We start from the raw sequence: 18,130 nt of genomic DNA on the forward strand, positions 1-18,130 counted from the left end.
TGCGGCCCTCACTGTGCCACCGGCTGGCACACAGCCTGGGGAGGGGGACTGTCCTCCCCTGGTTACCCGTGAACAGAAGCTACCCGCTCGGGAAGGAGCAGGACCACACCCCTCACTGTGTCCTCTGGAGGGCTGCCTAAGGCTCTGCCTGGGGGACAGCAGCCCCCCCACCCCCCCAGCGACAGCAGGCAGCCTGCACATCTCCAGAGGGAGGGAGAGCTCTGGACACAGAGTCAAGTCCTGGGACCGAGCCCCGGCCCTGCCTCTTGGTAGCTGAGGGGCCTGAGGACCACTCGTCTCTCTGGGACTCAGGTCCCTTGTGTGAGAAACCGAGCAACCAGCCCCCTCCCCGCCCCCAGGCTGGGGTGAGGGTCCTGGAGACCCTCCCGCCAGGGAGCCAGCAGTGTTGAGGAGGCTTTGGGGCCTCCTACGTCTGCCCAGGAGACGCTGGGCCACCGGGGCCTGAGAGCCCGATTTCCCATCCTCGGGAGGGAGCCCAAAGGAGGAGCAGACCATCGCCCTCCCCATTCCACCAGGCCGCTCGTTATGAATATTAATAGCATTAATTAGGTCTGATCTGGCCTCCAGGCCTCGGCTGACTGTGAGTGATCCCCAGGCCACCAGGCTCTGAGCGAGGCTTGGCCTTCCCAGGGATGTGGGGTCGGGGTCTGGGGCAGAACCTTTCAAGGGAAGAACAGGGGGAGGTGAGGGGAACCCCAGCCCAGCAACGAGGGGTCGACAGAGAGGATTTCACCTGGGGGTCCCCTAGGAAGGGGCTGCACAGGCTTGATGCCCATTTCACAGATGGGAAAACCAACCTGACTCAGGATGAGAAGGCAGGTTCGGCAGCAGGACACTGCCCTGCAGGCCATCCATCTGGCCCCAAAGCCCCTGTCCTTCGTCCCAGAGACATCTCTGACCCTCAGCCATCAGGACGTGTGTGCCAGAGGTCGGGGTCCGGGAGGGAGGGGAGGAGCTGTCCAGCTCGATGGGCTGGGAGGCCTGGGGCCTGGCTTGAGGGCAGGTGCCTCCGTTTGCATAATGGCAACACTAACAGTACATTCTTATAAGGTCCTTGGGAGGGTTGATTAGTTACGCAGTTCAGTGCTCAGAACTGGGCCTGGGGAGTTCCTGTCACAGCTCAGTGGTTAATGAATCTGTCATCCATGAGGACGTGGGTTCGATCCCTGGCCCCACTCAGTGGGTTAAGGATCCGGCGTTGCTGTGAGCTGCAGTGTAGGTCACAGATGTGGCTCAGATCCCACATTGCTGTGCCTGTGGCATAGGCTGGCAGCTGCAGCTCTGATTTAGACCCTAGCCTGGGAACCTCCATGTGCCACAGGTGTGACTCTAAAAAGACAAAAAAAAAAAAAAAAAAAAAAAAAAAAGAACTGGGCCTGGGACAAGTGCTGCGTGTGCTGTTCCCCCCACCCCTGCCCAAGGCCAGCGCCGTGTCCTAGTGAACAGCAGAGCCTTCAGGGGCCAGCGGGCCCATGTTTAGTCCTCAAGGCTGTGGGACCTGGGCCAGACCCCTTCTCCGTCTCTGTGCCTGTTTCCCTGACTATCCAGGTCGTAGAACACATGGTCTCTTCGTGGCTGGGGGGGGGTCTTCCCAGGAGCGGCTCTCAGTGGGGGAGGCTCCCTCCCCTCCTCCACCACCCCTGCCGTGGGACCTTGGTGCCCCACCCACAAAATCTGGGCAACCATCCTACCTGCCCGAAAGGGAAAACCCGAGATACGACCTGGTGGAGAAGATGGAGCCTGCCCCTCACCAGCCAGAGGCAGGAACCTCCTAGAGCACGAGTTTCCCGGGCCCTAAACTGGGGCGGCAGTGCAGATCAAGTCTGATGGTTCAGATCTCTGCAGGGCAGGGCAGGGTGGTGGCTCTGTCTCTGTACACCAAGGGGGCCATTTGGGTGCTTGGCAGGGATGGCACTTAAGCATGGGCTCTAGGAGTTCCCTTGTGGCACAGAGGGTTAAAGATCCAATGTTGTCACTGCAGCAGCTCGAGTTGCTGCTGTGGCACGGGCTGGATCCCTAGCCCAGGAACTTCCACATGCCGTGGGTGTGGCCAAAAAAAAAAAAAAAAAAAGAATGAGCTCAGGATTGAATCACGAGCTACTTGACAGGCAGTAAATGTCTTCACCTTGCAGGACCTCAGTCCCCTCACCTCTCAAAGGTGGCAAGTAACCTCCACAACCTGCAAGGCTGCTTTTTTGCTTAATGGCCACACCCACGGAGTTTGGAAGTTCCCTGGCCAGGGATTGAATCTGAGCCACAGCTGAGACCTGCGCTTCAGCTGTGGCCACTTCAGATCCTTCAACCCACCGTGCTAGGCAGGCGATCAAACCCCCACCTCTGCAGCGACCTGAGCTGCTGCAGTCGGGTACTCAACCCATTGCACCACAGTGGGAACTCCCCTGCAGGGCTGCTTTGAGGAACTGATGGGATAAGACACATACACACGTATCGGCAGAAACACCAAGAAAGGTCCACGAACGGCAGTAGCTGTCATCCGTATTACTGATATCATTATTAGTTTTATTATCATTATTATTAACCCTCTAGCTTCCACATCTCCTCCCTGAGCCTGCGTCAGGCCAGGGACCAGCTCCCTCCAAGCCCCCATCTGTGTGCTGGGAGGAATTCCTGGGTCTTAGCAACACAGACCACACCCATCCTAGGCAGCCCCTTCCTGGGAGGCCCCCAGCATCCCGCAGACAAGAGCTTCTGTCCCGCTGACCCCGGGTCAGGGCAGGGGCAGTGTGCTGGCTGGCACAAAGGCTGGGCTCTGTCTTTGCCTGCGGCGGGGGCAGCTGCCCAGGGAGGGCCCTCCTGCCACAATGAGGGCTTTGAGCAGCTGCCGGCGGGAGCGGAGCTCTCCTTGAAGGGCCCCTGCTCTCACAAGCCCTGTCTGTCTGTGAGGCCACGGGGCCAGGCAGGCAGCTGCCGTGGGGGCAGGGCCCAGGCCCACCCTGCTGCGGGCGCACCGCCTCCCCAGCCTCCTCTCACCCGGAGAATCCCTGGCCAGGGCAGGCTGCAGGCCGGAGAGCCGGGCTGGGCCTCAGGGGTGGAGCGGAGGGCTTGCCCACATCCCTGTCTGAAGTGACAGTTCCCAGCCTGGCACACAGAACACAGGAAAAGTCCCGTCCCTCCCACCCAGGGCTCTCAGGAAGTCACTGCAGGGCTGGGGCTCTGCCTCCAGGCCTCTCTCCCTCTCTTAGCCTCAGTTTCCCCACCGCCAGAGCATCTGTGCAGATCAAAGGAGACCTGCATTTCAGCTCTACTCGGTGCCAGGCAGGCGTGAGAACTCAGGGGTTGCCAGCACAACGGGGTTGTAATCACAGCCCCGGCAAGACTCCTACCTGGAGCCCAGCTTCATCCCCAGTTCAGCCCGGGGATCTTGGCCTGGTGACAGAACCTCTCACAGTCTCTGGTTTCTCCTCTATAAAATGGGCTAATGCCACCCACTGCCAGGGCTGCTGTAAAGAGAAAAGCATTTGCCAACATGCCTGGGGCTCAGGAAGCCTTGGTTGGAGGAATGAATGTATCCAAGATTCAAGATTTGATTCCAGGGTTAAATGGCGCCTTACAGGGACCTGGGAGGGGAAGGAGGAGGAATCCACGTGGGCGGAGGTGGGACAGATGTCTAAACAAAGCCACCTACACTGTCATAGGGAGAACTGCCAAGTCCTGGGGGATGGGAAGCAGGCAGGGCTGGTTCCTGCAGTCAATCGGGGAGGGCTTCGTGCAGGAGGCAGCATTTACCTCATGTAGGGATTGAGGGTGGCTTCTGGACACTGGGAACAGTGGGGTGCGCCATGACATCCACGGGCCTAGTGTGGGAGGGTCTGGAGGAGAGGCTGGTGGGCCAGCCAGAGCTGGGAGGGTCTGAAATGCCAGGCCAGGGGCTTTGGTTGATGTTTCAGATAGGGCACCACTGACGATCTTAGAGCCAGTGAATGGCTCAAGTATGAATTTTTAAAAGGTCTGGCAGTGTCTGTGCTGGAGGGGCAGGGATGGAGCAAGTTCCACGCGACATCCTCTGCTGCAGCTTAGAGCCTGTGTGAGGGGACTCCGGGCCAAGCAGAGCTGTCCGGCGCCTGACCCTCCGTGAGGTCCTATTCCCAGAGCCGCCACTGCCCAGGGCTACCCTGACGTGCCCCATGGGCAGCCTGGCACCCGCCACAGCAGATACTTTGAGAACCTGAGCCAGCCTGGGTTCACATCTGCTCTGACGTTGTGCAAATGACATCACCTCTTAATTCTTTCTTTCTGTGAAAGAATTAAGGGGGCCCGAGCCCCATGATGCTGCTGTGACCATTAAGTCCAACACTCGAAGGTGCCCGCTGGAGGGGACCCCCTGGTCCCTCCTCTGGGCCTTCCTCACCTTGGAAGGGGGAGGGGCTTGGGACCAAGGGGGAGCCGGGTCTCTGTGGAGCCCCCACCAGAGGCAGCACTGAGAGAAGCCGGAGTTCGAATCCCACCCCTGCCTCTTAGAAGCTGAGTGGTCGTGACCCTCTGTGCCTTAGTTTCCTGGTGTGTGAAGAGGCACAAATGGCATTCCACCGCCCAGAGCTGCTGTGCGGATTATGCGAGACGCTGCCTGCGAAGTGCTCAGCATACGGAGAGAACGCAGCAGACGGGCCAGCATCGCAGTGCTTTCCACAGTGTCAGCTCTGAGTCCCTCCCCGTCCCCCAGAGAGGCCGAGGCCCCCTCCTGTTTTATGGTGTCCAGGGGCACAGAGACTTGTGTCACCACACAGCCAGCAGCTACAGGGGTGTGGGGCCCCCAGCCACTCTCTCCCAGCAACCTGAGACCCAGGAGCCATCTCTGGATTCTGCATCCTCGGGACCCAGCAAGGATGCCACCACCACCACCCGCGCCAGCATCAGGGCCGCACCCCCAGTCACATCAGAGGCTGGGGCTGAATGAGGATGCCGGAGTCCCCCACCACCGCAGGGGGAGGTCTGGGACCTCCGCGGCCCGGCCTTCACCTCCCCAGGCCTCCTTCTGCCCCAGGCCCAGGCCACCTCGGCCGCACCCTGGCAGAGCCTGGCTGTCCCCCACCTCCTGAATGGGGGGCCCCCACTGGAGCTACCCCGGGCAGGGCCACTCTGCCGCAAGCCGGCTGAGTAAATAATGCCATTTCCTCCTCTCGCCCGCGCTCTTCGCCCCTTTCCCTTCCACAAATAAATTATCAACATGCCCAGGTCCCGGCGGAGCGAGCACATCGCAGGGAACAATGAAAAAGCTTTTAATAGGATTCCAGGAGCTGCAGCCACTCGCTCGGGGCCCTAATGGAGATTGCTCCGTGACCGCGGGCCGCCCGCGCCCCCGCGCCCCCCGCGCCGCCAGCTCCTCCCGCCCGCCCGGCGGGCAGCGAGGCCCAGCCCGGCCGCCCGCTGACGTCACGGGCAGCGTCTGGCTGGAGAGGAGCTGCGGGAGCGGGAGGCACGTGCCCGCCCCCAGCTGCCCACCGCCGGCCCCGCAGGCCCCGCTGACCACGCGCGCCTGGGAGCCTGACCCCGCCCGGAGGGCCCCTGGTTCAACGAGGCCGCCCTCGCCAAGGGCAGCGCCGCCCTGCACATAGTAGGGCCACAGGGAGGACCGGAGGGGACAGCCCCGCAGGGCGGGGGCGCGGGGGGGCCAGGGGGAGGCGAGAGCATGAGAGACGAACCTCGGGCCCTAGAGACCTCTGCGCCCGGGTTCCAGACTGCCAGGGCTTTGTAAGGACCCGGACGGGGATGGGACCAAGGGGGCCTCAACGGCTGCCCTTCCTCGGTGTGACCTTGGGTGAGTCACTTCAGCTGTGTCTCAGTTTCCTGGGGTCACATCTGGATAATCAAAGCGTCTACCTCAGAGGCTTGTTGCGGGGATTAATCCAGTTAATACCGCCGGATGCCGAGCAGGCGCAGTCTGCCTGCTGCTACCTCTAGGCAGTGACCACCATCTCCTTGTGTGTTGGAGGATTGGGGGTAAGATGCCCTGTCCCCGCTGTGTGACGGTTGGTCCTGTCACTTTAATCTGTCTGCGCCTCAGTTTACTCTTCTGTAAAGTGGGCTGCTGTGAAGCCTCAAGGAGTTGTGCACAAGCCAAGTCGGTAGCAGATGCTTCAGGGCATGTGGTGTAGACAGAAAACACAGTAGATGGGAAACGCAGCAGTAACGTCCTCTCTCTGCTGCCCTCGTGGGAGGGATCAAGTCACTGGTCCCTGGGCCTGGCTTCCACCGTGAGGCCTGGCACACAGCAGGTGCCCAGCAAATACCCATGGGGGTCTCACCTGACCTGCTACCAGGGGACTCACCCTGAGTAGAAGGAGACATCTGAGCCTCATGCCCTCCCTTTTCATAATTTGGCCCCAAGCCCTCCTACTCCTGCCCCAACCCTTACTGCGTCCCAGAGCCTCCAGGAGCTCAGTTCTCAGCCCACCCAGAGTCACCCACACTCCAACCTTCCCCTCATCACAGCTGAGTGGTCTGGGGGCTCCTCCCCTCCCCCATCTCCCACCTACTATGTGCACATCTGGGCCTCGGCGTCAGGGTCCAACCTCTGCCCCGTGAGGGGGCCAGCAAGGAGCTTAGCAAGTGCCCCGTGAGCCTGCCGGCCAGGAAAGGAAAGGTGGGTGCTGCCAGGGGTAGAGGCCAGTGTGTGCAGCCCTCCCCAGGCCCTGAGCTCCTCCGACCCCCGAGCAGGGCAGCATCCCAGCCCCGTGTCTGGCAGGAGCCTGGCCTGCTTGCTGAAGGGCAGGAACTGCTGGCTCCTACAGAGACCTCCCACGGACACTCACATTGAATCTTCACACTGACCCTGGGAAGTGCGTTCTGTTGGCCCATTTCACAGGTGTGTAGACTAAAGCACAGAGAGGAAAGTGAGGTGTCCGGGGGCACCCGGCAGAAGTAGGACTAGAACCCAGGTCCACCAGACCCCAGAGCACGGGCACGTTCATTCCGCAGCCTGGCTGCCTCCTAGTGGATCCTGACTTCCGCGTGGCCTTGGACAAGGCCTTTCTCCACTCTGTGCCTCCGCCTCCCTACCCACAGCAGGAAGAAGACAAGCCAGGCAGAGTGGTGCATGGCCCGGCCCGGCCTTCTCCACAGCCCAAGCCTGGGGTCTCAGGGCTCAGAGTCCCAGAGCCATGATGCTCTTGGGCCCTTTGGGGCCTGGCAGCCCAACCCCTTGGCCAGCAGGAGTGGGGAAACCGAGGCACAGACTGACTGGGGGGTGGCAGTGTGTGCTCTGTCTCCCTGGGGCAGGTGGGCCGTCTGTAGGGGTTAGGTATGGTCTCCATGAGGAGGGGAAGGGCTTCCACGACCCCCACCGCCATCTCTCCCTTCACTGGCCAGCCCCTCCCTGCCTACTGGCTGCAAGCAGGTGGCCCTGCCAAGTGCCAGCCAGACTGCTGGGCTCCCTCCTAGGGTCAGAGGTTAGCCTGCAAGGCTGACAACCTGCCAGGGCGGCTTCAGCTGAAGCAGGGCTTGGGGAGGGGGCACTCATCCGGCTGCTCTCTCTTTTGTACCCAGCCCCTCCCCAGAGAGGGGCTCAGGGAAAGCCCTCAGATGACAGCCAGCCCTGTCTGTGGGGGCAGGATGGCAGGGGCTGTGCAGGGAGAGGTCTGAGCTGAGCAGCCAGCAGCCACTCAAGGCTCTTCTTAGCGGTGGGGTCCTAGGGGAGGGAGCAGACTGTGGGGTTTATTCACCAGAGTTGGGCAGGTAGGAGGGGTGGGTGTGAGCCTGTGTGGGTGGGATATGTGAACACGATGCACAGCCTTCTCCCATCCTGATCTGGCTCTGCCATGACTGGGACTATGGGTAACTCATCTGTGGCCAGCTCCGTGCCTGAGAGAGCATGAGCCCTTCCTGCCCCCGCTGATCCTAGGCTATGAACCCAGTGGGTCTGCAGGCAGCCAGACTCCCTGTGCCAGAGCCGGGCCCCTCAGGTCTGAGCACAGAGGAGCAGGTTTTAAATCAAGGTCATCCCGGGAAAGCCAGTGGGCAGCTCCCGGGCAGGGCCTGCAGGGAACCTAGACCCAGGGGGGCGTATCCCTTGAGGGGCAGCCCAGCACAGCGGATTGCCTCCCCAGGAGTCCCAGCTAGCAGGTTCGGACTCTCCATGGCCACTGGCACCAGCTCCTAAGGCGATTCAGTCATGGCTTCCACTCATCCGGTCATCCATAATGAGCACCTACTATGTACCTGCCCCCCTACCAGGCCCTGGGGCTGCACCAGTGAGCAAGATAGACCCACCCCCTGCCCTCAGCCACACTGCCTCCAGCCCCTCACCCCCAGCCCCCCCACCACTCAGGACCAGCCAGCCAGGCATGCCCCCCCCAGAGCGGCCCTGGGCGCCCCCCATGGCCCCCTGAACACTCAGCTCTCCCCTCTGCTCCGCCAGGCAGCCCTTGGCAGGCCGCCCCCAGGGAAAGCCCATCTGGCGCCGGCGCCCAGCAGCGGTGCTGAGGACATGTTCCGAGGCCCTTCCCCCGCGTCGCTGGGGGTGGAGGCTGGAGGGGCGACAGGGCGACAAGAGCAATTCGCTTCGGTAGATAAATGCCGTCGTCCTCTCCTCCGAAGTGAGTCCCCCTTTCTTTTCTCTCTTCCCCGCGCCTGCTCTCTCTCTCTCTCTTTTTTTTTTTTTTTTTTTTTTTTTTACAGTTTGCTAAATCTGTTGTAATCTGGTGCCAACGATTAATTCAGGCGGAGGGAGGGAACGGGGAGCAAAAAACACGCTGCCACAGAGCAGCTCCTCGGGAGAGTGCCGGATCGGCGCCTCGGCCGCCCCAGCTGCAATCAGGTCCAACGCCATCCCCGCGCCGGCGGGCGGCAGCCTCCCAGCCGCCAGGGCCCCACCCCCAGCCCGCGGGCCGAGCCTGCAGCACCTGGGCCCGGCCGCCCGCCCGCCGGATGCCTGGGTCCTGCGCTCTGCCTGGAAGGCAGCGTCCCCTAGTGGTTAGCGGGGCCCCAGGCCTCCGGGAAACCAGCCCCCTCTTCTCTCTCTTCTTCCCCAGCCCGGAAGGAGGGACCTTCAGAGTCGGGAGAGGGTTTCTGAGGAACACCCCTTCTCACCCGCAGCCCTCCGTCTACACTGGGGCCACTGGCCCCATCACAAACAAGCCCAGAAATTCTCCCTCCTGGCCCATCAGAGGCCGGGTTAGGCTGCCCACACAGGCAGACCTACAGCTCTCGGCACGGGTTTAGAGCCCAGGAAGCCACCCTTGCAGGGGCCCGTCCAGGGGGACCAGACACGTGGCCATGTAGGCAGGCCCCGGAGTCCTGAGACATGGAGATGGACAGGCCGGCAGAGGCCCAGGGAGAGAGACCACAAGCTCCAAAGAGACAGCTGTCCAGAGGCCTCCCCGTCCCCAAGCTCCTCCCTCCTGCCAAGTCCTTCTACCGGTTCTGCCCTCCCGGCCCCTCATTCCTGTCTCTCCTCCTCTCCGGCTCCTGCTCCACCTGCGTGTCCTTGACTCAAGCACCCCCTTGCCCAATCCCAGGCCCCAGAAGCCCCCCACACCCAATTCCCTGACAGGTCAGCCTCCTCCCCTTCAGAGCCAAGGCTCTGATTGCAGTTCAACCCCACCTCCCACCTGTAGCTCCCCGAGGACAAGACCACAGCTGCTCTAAGAGCCCAGAGTCCAGCACTGGGCCTGGCCCATGACTGGTGCTCAACACCGAATGAATGAATGAATGAATGAGCAGGAAAGGAGGGAAGGAAGGAAGCAATGAAAAAAGAGCTAGGGAACCAGGGGTGCCCGGCTCCGCTCGGAGCCTTGTGAGCCAACCCTGCCCCCCAGCAATGCCTGTGCTGATCTCCCCTCCCCCAGCTCTGAAGGGGGGGGCTCCCCCCCCCGGGAGGCCAGGCTTCGGTGGTGGGAGTTTCAAAACCTAGGGCTACAGCAAATCCAGCAAACAACTTCCACACAGAGAGTGGAGGCCCCCAAATGCTGACATCATCTGCAGAGCTGCTGACCCCAGGGAGCGGCTGGGCTCTGGGGGCCGCAGGCAGCGGTAAACAGACATCCACCCGCCGCTGCTCAGGCAAACAGGCCTGCACAAACATGGCCCTCTCGGCGGCGGAGCCTCTCCGCTCCAGCTGCTGCTTGGGGGTGCTGAGCCAGTGGGGGCGGGGGTGGGGGAGAAAGCATGGCAGGAGCACCCTGCGGTCCCACTCTTTCCCTCCAGCCACCCCACCCCCACCCCAGCCTTCTCGGGGTGACTGCTTCGTGGCAGAGGACAGAAGGCAGCTGCCTTGGGCCCTGCCACAAGCCAGAGCAGGCCTGAACTTTGTCTCAGAGAGAACAACCCAGGTTCTGGGGAGAGGATCCCCCAAACCCACTCATCAAGGACAGCAAGGCCTGAGGCCTGCACCAGCCCCATCCTTCTGGAGCCTGGTGGCCTCTCTGGACCAGGGGCGCTCCCCCCCACACACTGCAGGCATTTAGGACTCCAGCTACACCCACACCCCTCACACCCCTCCTGGTCCATACACTTGATCACAGCCCATACGCCCCATCCCATGAGGGCTCCAAGATGAAAACGTCTCAACCTCACCCCTGTTTCTCCTGAACTTTCCCGCTGTCACTGCAGTGGACACCCCCAGTCAGCAGGCAAGTGAGATCCTGCCCAGAATGGACTCTGATGGCTGGGGGCCAGGCGGGGGGGTGGCAAGGCAGTCTCCTTCCTTCCACTCCAAGGCCTGGAGAAGCTGAAAGCCCTCAGCCCAGAGTGAACCAGGGCCAGGGACCACAGGGGGTGCCACACTGCTAGGCATAAACTCTTCCAGAAGCTTCATATGCATCATCTCACAGCAGGTACCCCCAAGGTGGGCACTGCTGTCACCCCACTTTACAGATGAGGATATTGAGGCCCAGTGAGCTCCAGGCATTTGCTTGAAGTCAGCAGGCCAGGCCGAGAAACTCTACCCAGGAACTATAGATACCTAGGACCCTGGAGCAGCAGAGCCCCGCACAGCCCCAGACAGGCCTCATCGCTGAGCTCAGCCCATTTCTCAGCCCTGACTCCAAGGTCAGGAGGTGGCTCAGGAGTGGCTGCCAGCAGGTCCCCAGTTCCCAGAGGACACACAGGAGGCCATCCACACCGAGGGGCAGAGCCTTCACCCATTCACATCTGCCCCTTCCCCACACAGGGCTGCAGGAGGGACACTGCCCTGCCCCGCCCAGCATTGCCTCCCTGTCACTGTCCCACCAGACTAGGCAGCGGGGCTGTGCCCAGCGGGCCCCAGGCACCTTGTCCTCCCGCTGCTTCTTGACAACTGCCGCTGCACTGGGCCTCTGCGGGCAGTGAGCCGGTTCCAGGCCTGCCTCTCTGTCCCTCGACACCCGCCATCTGAGGTCCACCTGGAGCTCCCGTCCATCTCTCAGCTAACTTGAAAGCCGCCCCTCTCGTGCACTGCCCTTCCCTGCCACCCGCACTCAGAGCGTGCGCCCATTCTCAGGGCGGCGGGGGCGAACCACTCTATCACCCCGTGCAGGTGAGGAAACAGGTCCCCAGAGGTGCAGGCCTCGGGTCACCCAGCGGGTGACACAGGCTCAGCCACCAGGCCTCAGTCTGCACAGACTGAGCCCTGCAGGCCAAGGCCCTCCCCGTAGAACCCAGGCAGCAGGTGACGCAATGGGGTGACACCACCCCTCCCATCACCTCCTTAGAGACCGGCTGGGGGGACCTCTCAGGGGCTCACGATGGGAGGCCTCGGAGGAGGTGCAAAGGGGAGGGACACCAGGAAGTGTGCTGCCTCCTGGCTGGTGGGCTTCCCACTCACCCCCAACCCTCTGAGGCCTCTGCGGGGGCCCTTAGGGACCCCTTCAACCCAGGAGCAGGACATCTTTCCACCTCACCCCATTTTTTAATGCATCCTGCAGCCCCCTAAGCTCAGCACCAGGAGGTGAGCTCAGTCAACCCCATTTTACCAGCAAGGGAAACTGAGGCTCAGAGGCAGAGGGACTTGCAGGCAGTAAGTGGTAGAGCAAAGGCACACAGACCATGGTCTAGGAGCGGGGCACGCCTGGCTTAAAATCACGCTGGAGAGGCTTTTTTTCAGAAGAGCGTCCAGTCCCCATGTCTATGTGAGATCCCGGGGCCAGGGCGCACACCCCGCCCCCAGTACACACTCTGCCCTCCTCGCTCCTGCTCTCAAACCTGCCCACGGCTGATCCTTCAGCCAGGATGTGGCAGCCCCTCGGCTCTTCCTGCCCCTCTCTGCCTGCTCAGCTGGGCAGTAACCCCTTCTGGGCTGGGGCCTGGCAGCTCAGGCTGTTTCCATTTAAACCTCCAGGAAGCCCTGAACAGTCGCCCACGGAGTCGGCACCAGCTGACAGGTGATGTTTGCGCCTCTCCTCCTGGGGCTGGCAGGAAGAGATGCAGTTGGCTTTCACTCCAGAAACCCGAGCCTAGAGCCCCTGAGTGTGGCCGCCTTCCCCACGGCTGCTGAGCAGAGAGGGCATGCCTCAGCCCACATCCTCTGCCAGTGGCAGCCCGCATTCTGTGGGGTTCTGGGCCCCCACACAGGTGGCCTCCTCCCTGACTCCTAAGCCACCTGGGGAGGGAGGCAGGAGAGCCTGGTCTCCCGCCTCCCTGAGGATGCAGGGGCCAGTGTGGGGCAGGGCAGGACCCAGCTGCCCCCCCCCCATCTCTGCCCCAGCCTGGGCTTTATTCACATCAGGGCTCTGGCTTGAGCCCCAGTAGCCTCGCACAGCCCAGCTGGGCTGTGTTCTCTTAAAACCACACACCCCCCGAGAGCCTCCCAGCCCCCGGGACCACTAGGAAGCCTGGGGCAGCTCCCCGAGGTCCATGCTCCACAACTTTCTCCTCCTTGGAGAGATCTGATCCGCCACAGTTCCCTGCATCTGGGCAACAACACTCCCCAGCCTTCCGCCCCTGGGCCTCCAGTTCCCTGGGAGGAGGGGCGTGCGCCCGGCCTCTGGCTTGATGGGGGGGCAGCCGCTGCCCCCGCCCCTCCGCCTGGGGCCGGCGGTCCCACCATTCCAGCTGCCAGGTGCATCGCCCTGGCCCCCTGCCCCGCACAGGGCTGACAGTCCAGTGCGCGCACAGGGAGGGAAGTTGGAGGTTGCTTATGCCCCCCTTGAAGTCGTTTTAAAAATAAAACCTCGCTCCAACCGTGACTCACGCGGCTGGTGGGGACGCGAGCGCAGCGCCCGGGCCGGCGGGCTGCCTCTCTCCGCGCGCCCCAAGCCCTCCAGTTCCCGGGTACTCCCGAGCCTGAACGGCCAGCCCAGCTTGGCGACCCCCGCGGGCAGGGCCGGCTCCCTGGGGGGTGCAGCGAGGGTTCGGACTGGGGCTCCCGCCCGAGCCCTCGCCCTTTCCAGCCTCTGCTGGGGAGAGTGGAGCCACGGGCCGCTCACCCCGCACCTCCCCGCAGCCGAGCTAGCGCCGCGGGTACTCGGCGGTCGATTCGAGGGGCCCCCCACCCCAAATCCCAAAGGCTGCGCGATCCCCGCGGCGGCCCGGCAAAGCCAGGCAGCCGGATCTTGCGGCGCCTCCGTGCACTCCCCCACCCCGCTCTGCTGGCCCCGGCGCCCCGTCCCGCACGCGCGGACCCGGGCCCCCGCCCGCTGCATCCATCCTTACCTGCGCAGCGGCCGGGGAGGCGGGTCTCCTCGGGAAACTTTGCGGCGATCGCTGGAGCCTCAGGGGTTATTCCAAGGAGCGGGCGGGAACTGGAGCCGGAGGGCGCCCAGGGGGGCCCGGGAGAGCAGCCCCCGGCGCGCAGCGGAGCGCGGTGGCGGGCCCGGGGCGGGGGTCGCGCGGCGGCGCATCTGCCCGGCTCGGGCGCACACTGGAGCCCGGGGGGCGTGCGCAGGGGTGCGCCCAGCGGCAGAGGTGCGTGTACCCAGGTGGGTGCGCTCGGGGGGTAGGGCTAGCAGCAGTGGTTGCGCGAGCGGCGGCGGCGGCGGCGGCGGCGGCGGGGGCCGTGCGTGCAGGCGCGGAGCGGGGAGGGACGGGAGGAGGGGGGAGGCAGCGGGCGGGGAGGAGGCGACGCGGGCGGGGGCGCCGCGCTGCGCACTGGCCGGCGGGACCCGGCGCGGGAGGCTGCGCCGCCGCGCGGGGACTAGGGCCCAGCCTAGGAGAACCGGCCTGCGCGTCTCCCTCCCCCAGCCCTAGGCTAGAATGGATGATGGGGGGGGTTGGGGTGTCGGTCCTTGAGGTGGGGGTGAGGAGGGAGGCTCCCAAAGCCAGCCTCCAGCGCGGGGGGCGGGGAGAGAGGAAAGGGCCGCCTTCCCTTGACTCCCCTCCTCTCTGCACTCATTCATTCATCCTTCCCACTGTCCATCCATTCATTCATTCACTCATTCAGCTACCCACCGCCTACTCTGCGTGCGGGTAACCCCTTCCTCCCTGACTCGCGCCCCTTCCCCTCTCCGACCCCCTCACCTGCCTTGCTCGCTTGGCTCCACCGAGCTGCTGCCCGAGGGTCAGATCCCAGCTCCTCCTGTCCCCTCGCTAGCTGACTGTGACCTTGAGCAAGTTACTTAACCTCTCTAAATCTCAGTGTCCCCTGTCCATAGAATGGGAGCATGGACAACCGAGCTCCAAGGGTTATCAGGAGGGTCGAGGGAGACCCCGAGTAGGAAGGTGGCTGGGCTATGCCTGGCACTCCTTGGGGACTTAGGAAATGCCTACACGTGTTGTGTGGGGTCTGGTGTGGGGGTGGGTGGGAGTCCCCATGCGCCTGGCTGCCACGGAGAAAAGAAGGAGCTCTCTGTCGGCCCCGCCTCCCCCTGGCCACACCTTGTCACCCAGGTGGCAACCCTTTTCCCTGGAGGGCGCCCTGAGTGAGTCCTGGCTTCTGCCTAGAACCACCCCCCCACCTCCCCTAGGCCCCACTGCTTACAGGCCCACCCCCAGACTCCCCACAATCTGGCTGGGACCCGTCCCCCAGCTTTGCTGTCCTTTGGCACTCCCCCCCTCCTCTGGGATGCCCTCCCAGCGTCTCTGTAGGGGATACCGGCCCCTCTCTCCCTTGTCCTCTGCTCCCCTGTCCCTGTTGCCCTCGGCCCAGGAGTAGGCTGAGGCCTTGCTCAGGCCACTGCCTCTGTCCTCATGGGGAGCATCCCTGCCTGGACTCTTCTCGCCTCTCCCTCCTCCCCCTCCCTTCCCATTCCTCCCCTTCTCTCATCTTCTTCCTTCCCCTGCTTTATACTCAACTCACCAAACAGCTATTTTCCCCCCAATTTTTATTTATTGTCCAAACAGCATTATACCAACAATAAAGGAAAGAAAAATCACCCACAACACCACCGCCCTGTGGCGTCAACAGTCTCCGTTCCTCTGCTCCCTTCCAGGCTTGTCCGTGCACTGTCGGCTGTAAATTTTACAGAGCTGTGGTTTCTGTTCCGCCTCCCCAGACCCCCAGATGGAGGTGGGGACCCTCGGGCTCCATCTTCCCTCTATCATGGCACTTAGCATCTTGCTCAGGAATTATGTATGCGTCTTCCTCCTCTTCTAACTGTATCCCTTGAAGGAGGGACCCCTTTGCATCCCTTCCATCCCCCATGCCAAGCACAGGGCTGGCATGAAGCAGGTGCTCAGGGCCTCAGAGTGGAGTGAATGGGATGGATATAGCTGTACTTGATGGGTTGTGCTTAGATATCAAAACAGCATCTTCAGGAGTTCCCACTGTGGTGCCCTGGGATCAGTGGCATCTTGGGAGCACTGGGAGGCAGGCTCGACGATCCCCAGCCAGGCACAGTGGGTGAAGGATCTGGCGTTGCCGCGGCTGCGACTTAGTTCTCAATCGTGGCTTGAGTCGGATCCCTGGCCCTGGAACTCCATGTGCCTCGGAGTGGCCAACAAAGAAAAAAGAAAAAATCATCTTCAGGAGTTCTCTTGTGGTGCAGCGGGTTAAGGATCCAGTGTTGTCACTGCAGAGGCTTGGGCCGCTGCTGTGGCCCAGGTTTGATCCCTGGCCCAGGCACTTTCATGTGCTGTGGGTGCAGACAAAAAAAAAAAAAAATCGTCTTCAGTTCCCGTCGTGGCGCAGTGGTTAACGAATCCGACTAGGAACCATGAGGTTGCAGGTTCGATCCCTGCCCTTGCTCAGTGGGTTAAGGATCCGGTGTTGCCGTGAGCTGTGGTGTAGGTTGCAGACGCGGCTCGGATCCCGCGTTGCTGTGGCTCTGGCGTCGGCCGGTGGCTACAGCTCCGATTGGACCCCTAGCCTGGGAACCTCCATATGCCGAGGGAGCGGCCCAAGAAATAGCAACAACAACAACAACAACAAAAGAGAAAAAGAAAAAAAAAAAATCTGACTAGGAACCATGAGGTTGCGGGTTCGATCCCTGCCCTTGCTCAGTGGGTTAAGGATCTGAGCTGTGGTATAGGTTGCAGACGCGGCTCGGATCCCACATTGCTGTGTCTCTGGCGCAGGCCGGTGGCTACAGCTCCGATTCGACCCCTAGCCTGGGAACCTCCATATGCCGCAGGTGTGGCCCTAGAAAAGGCAAAAAGAAAAAGAAAAATCATCTTCATAGTAGTGGTTTTTTGTTCTTTTTTTTTTTTTTTTTTCCCCAGCCTTAGCCACGGCATGTGAAATTTCTCAGAGCAGAGATTGAATCTGAGCTGCTACAGAGACAATGTCAGATCCTCAATTTGCTGTGCCACAGCAGAGACTCCAGAGTTTGCACTTTTTTTTTTTTTTTTTTTTTTTTGGTCTTTTTAGGGCTGCACCCATGGTATATGAATGTTCCCAGGCTAGGGGTCGAATCAGAACTATAGCCGCTGGGATACAGCACCAGAGCCATAGCAACACGGGATCCAAGCTGCGTCTGTGACCTACACCACAGCTCATGGCAACACCGGATCCTTAACCCACTGAGCAAGGCCAGGGATCGAACCTGCATCCTCATGCATACTAGTTGGGGTCGTTAACCGCTGGGCCATGGCAGGAACTCCATAGTAGTGGTTTTAATGGCCGCGTGATATTCCATCAAGCTGATGCTGCACCTGGTGGCTGCATACAGTTCAGGGAATATTTACGGAGGTTCATTGCACTGAGTGCTTTTGGGTTATCAAAGAATGAAGGGATTCGGGCCCTGCTGAAAAAGCTGGAAATCTGGCCAGGGGGCGGGGGAGGGCCACCTGGATAGTTATGGTTTAGCAGGATCTTGCTGAAACAGACATTATCACAGACCCCAGGACACGGGGCCAGGGCAACTACAACATCCAAGGCCAGCCTCCAGGGGCGGTGGCTCTTGAGCTGGTCTTGGAGGGTCAGGAGGAATGTTCTAGAAGCTCATTGCAGCTGCCTCACAGGGACTGTGACATGAAAAAGCCTGCAGTTTGGAAATCTGGAATTCACCGTTGGAGTTGGGGGGTAGGAGTCAAGGGGGGGCCGTGGTGGAAGAGGAGGCAGGTGACGTCAGCCAGGCCAGGTGTACAGGACCTTGAACAATCTTGGAGAGTCTGGCCTTTACCTGGAAGGGGAGGGCTGCCAGGGAGAGAGTGTAAGTACAAGGACATGATTGGCTATGAGATTTAGAAAGATCAGTTGTTCATTCAACAAACACTTGCTGAGTCTCTGTGTGCTGTGGGGTCCTCGAGGGCATAGTCGGTGTTGAAGTGGTAGCCCAGGAGGCGGGAGCCCAGGAGTACCTGAAGCCAGGCACTCATGGAGATGCTGTCAGCACGAGGCAGCACAAGTCACCCGGGGACAGTTCGTGGGTGTCCCTTCAGCCTTGGGCTCACCAAGCCCCAGGTCCCCAGCTCCCAGGGCAGTGGTAACCCAGGCAGCGTCTGGCATCCAGGTGCAGCAGACCCTAGAGTGGGGTCACGCTGGCCCTGCCCGCAGCACCCTGCCCCCTGCACCCCCACCTATGCCCTCGGAGCCCTCAGCCGAGGACTCTGCTCACCACCTTACCGCTCACCCGGTGCCAACCCCAGGCACCATCCCAGCCTTCCTGCTTCTTATCTGAGTGGGACCGTCGCAGGCCGCCTAAGGCTGCTGTGACGGGCTGACGAGGTCCCAGGGGAAAACTGTATACTGTCAGGTGTGGCGACAACACAACTCATCATGGTTAGATGCCTGTCAACCAAGGTTGTGCCACCCTTGGCCCTGCTTGGGCCTGTTCTGGGCTGGGGGCAGCAGAAAGGGCTG

The 18,130-nt window shown here is 61.9% G+C and overlaps 2 protein-coding genes across 4 annotated transcripts in view; one reads left to right on the forward strand and one right to left on the reverse strand.

The window, feature by feature from the left end:
* The window catches only part of FLRT1 (fibronectin leucine rich transmembrane protein 1), an 81,150-nt gene extending 67,173 nt beyond the window's left edge, over positions 1-13,977 (reverse strand). For both annotated transcript variants that reach the window (XM_085010793.1, XM_021082885.2), the window contains exon 1: positions 13,606-13,977. The gene's annotated coding sequence lies outside the window, so the exon portion shown is untranslated. The remainder of the gene's footprint in view (positions 1-13,605) is intronic.
* Positions 1-18,130, forward strand: part of MACROD1 (mono-ADP ribosylhydrolase 1) — a 149,456-nt gene that overhangs the window by 100,052 nt on the left and 31,274 nt on the right.

This window comes from Sus scrofa, chromosome 2 (assembly GCF_054392235.1).
Source record: "Sus scrofa isolate SSC_HxYL_T2T_F1_AM1 chromosome 2, Sscrofa_HxYL_maternal_Yorkshire_Landrace_v2.0, whole genome shotgun sequence".
NCBI classification, from domain to species: Eukaryota; Metazoa; Chordata; class Mammalia; order Artiodactyla; family Suidae; genus Sus; species Sus scrofa.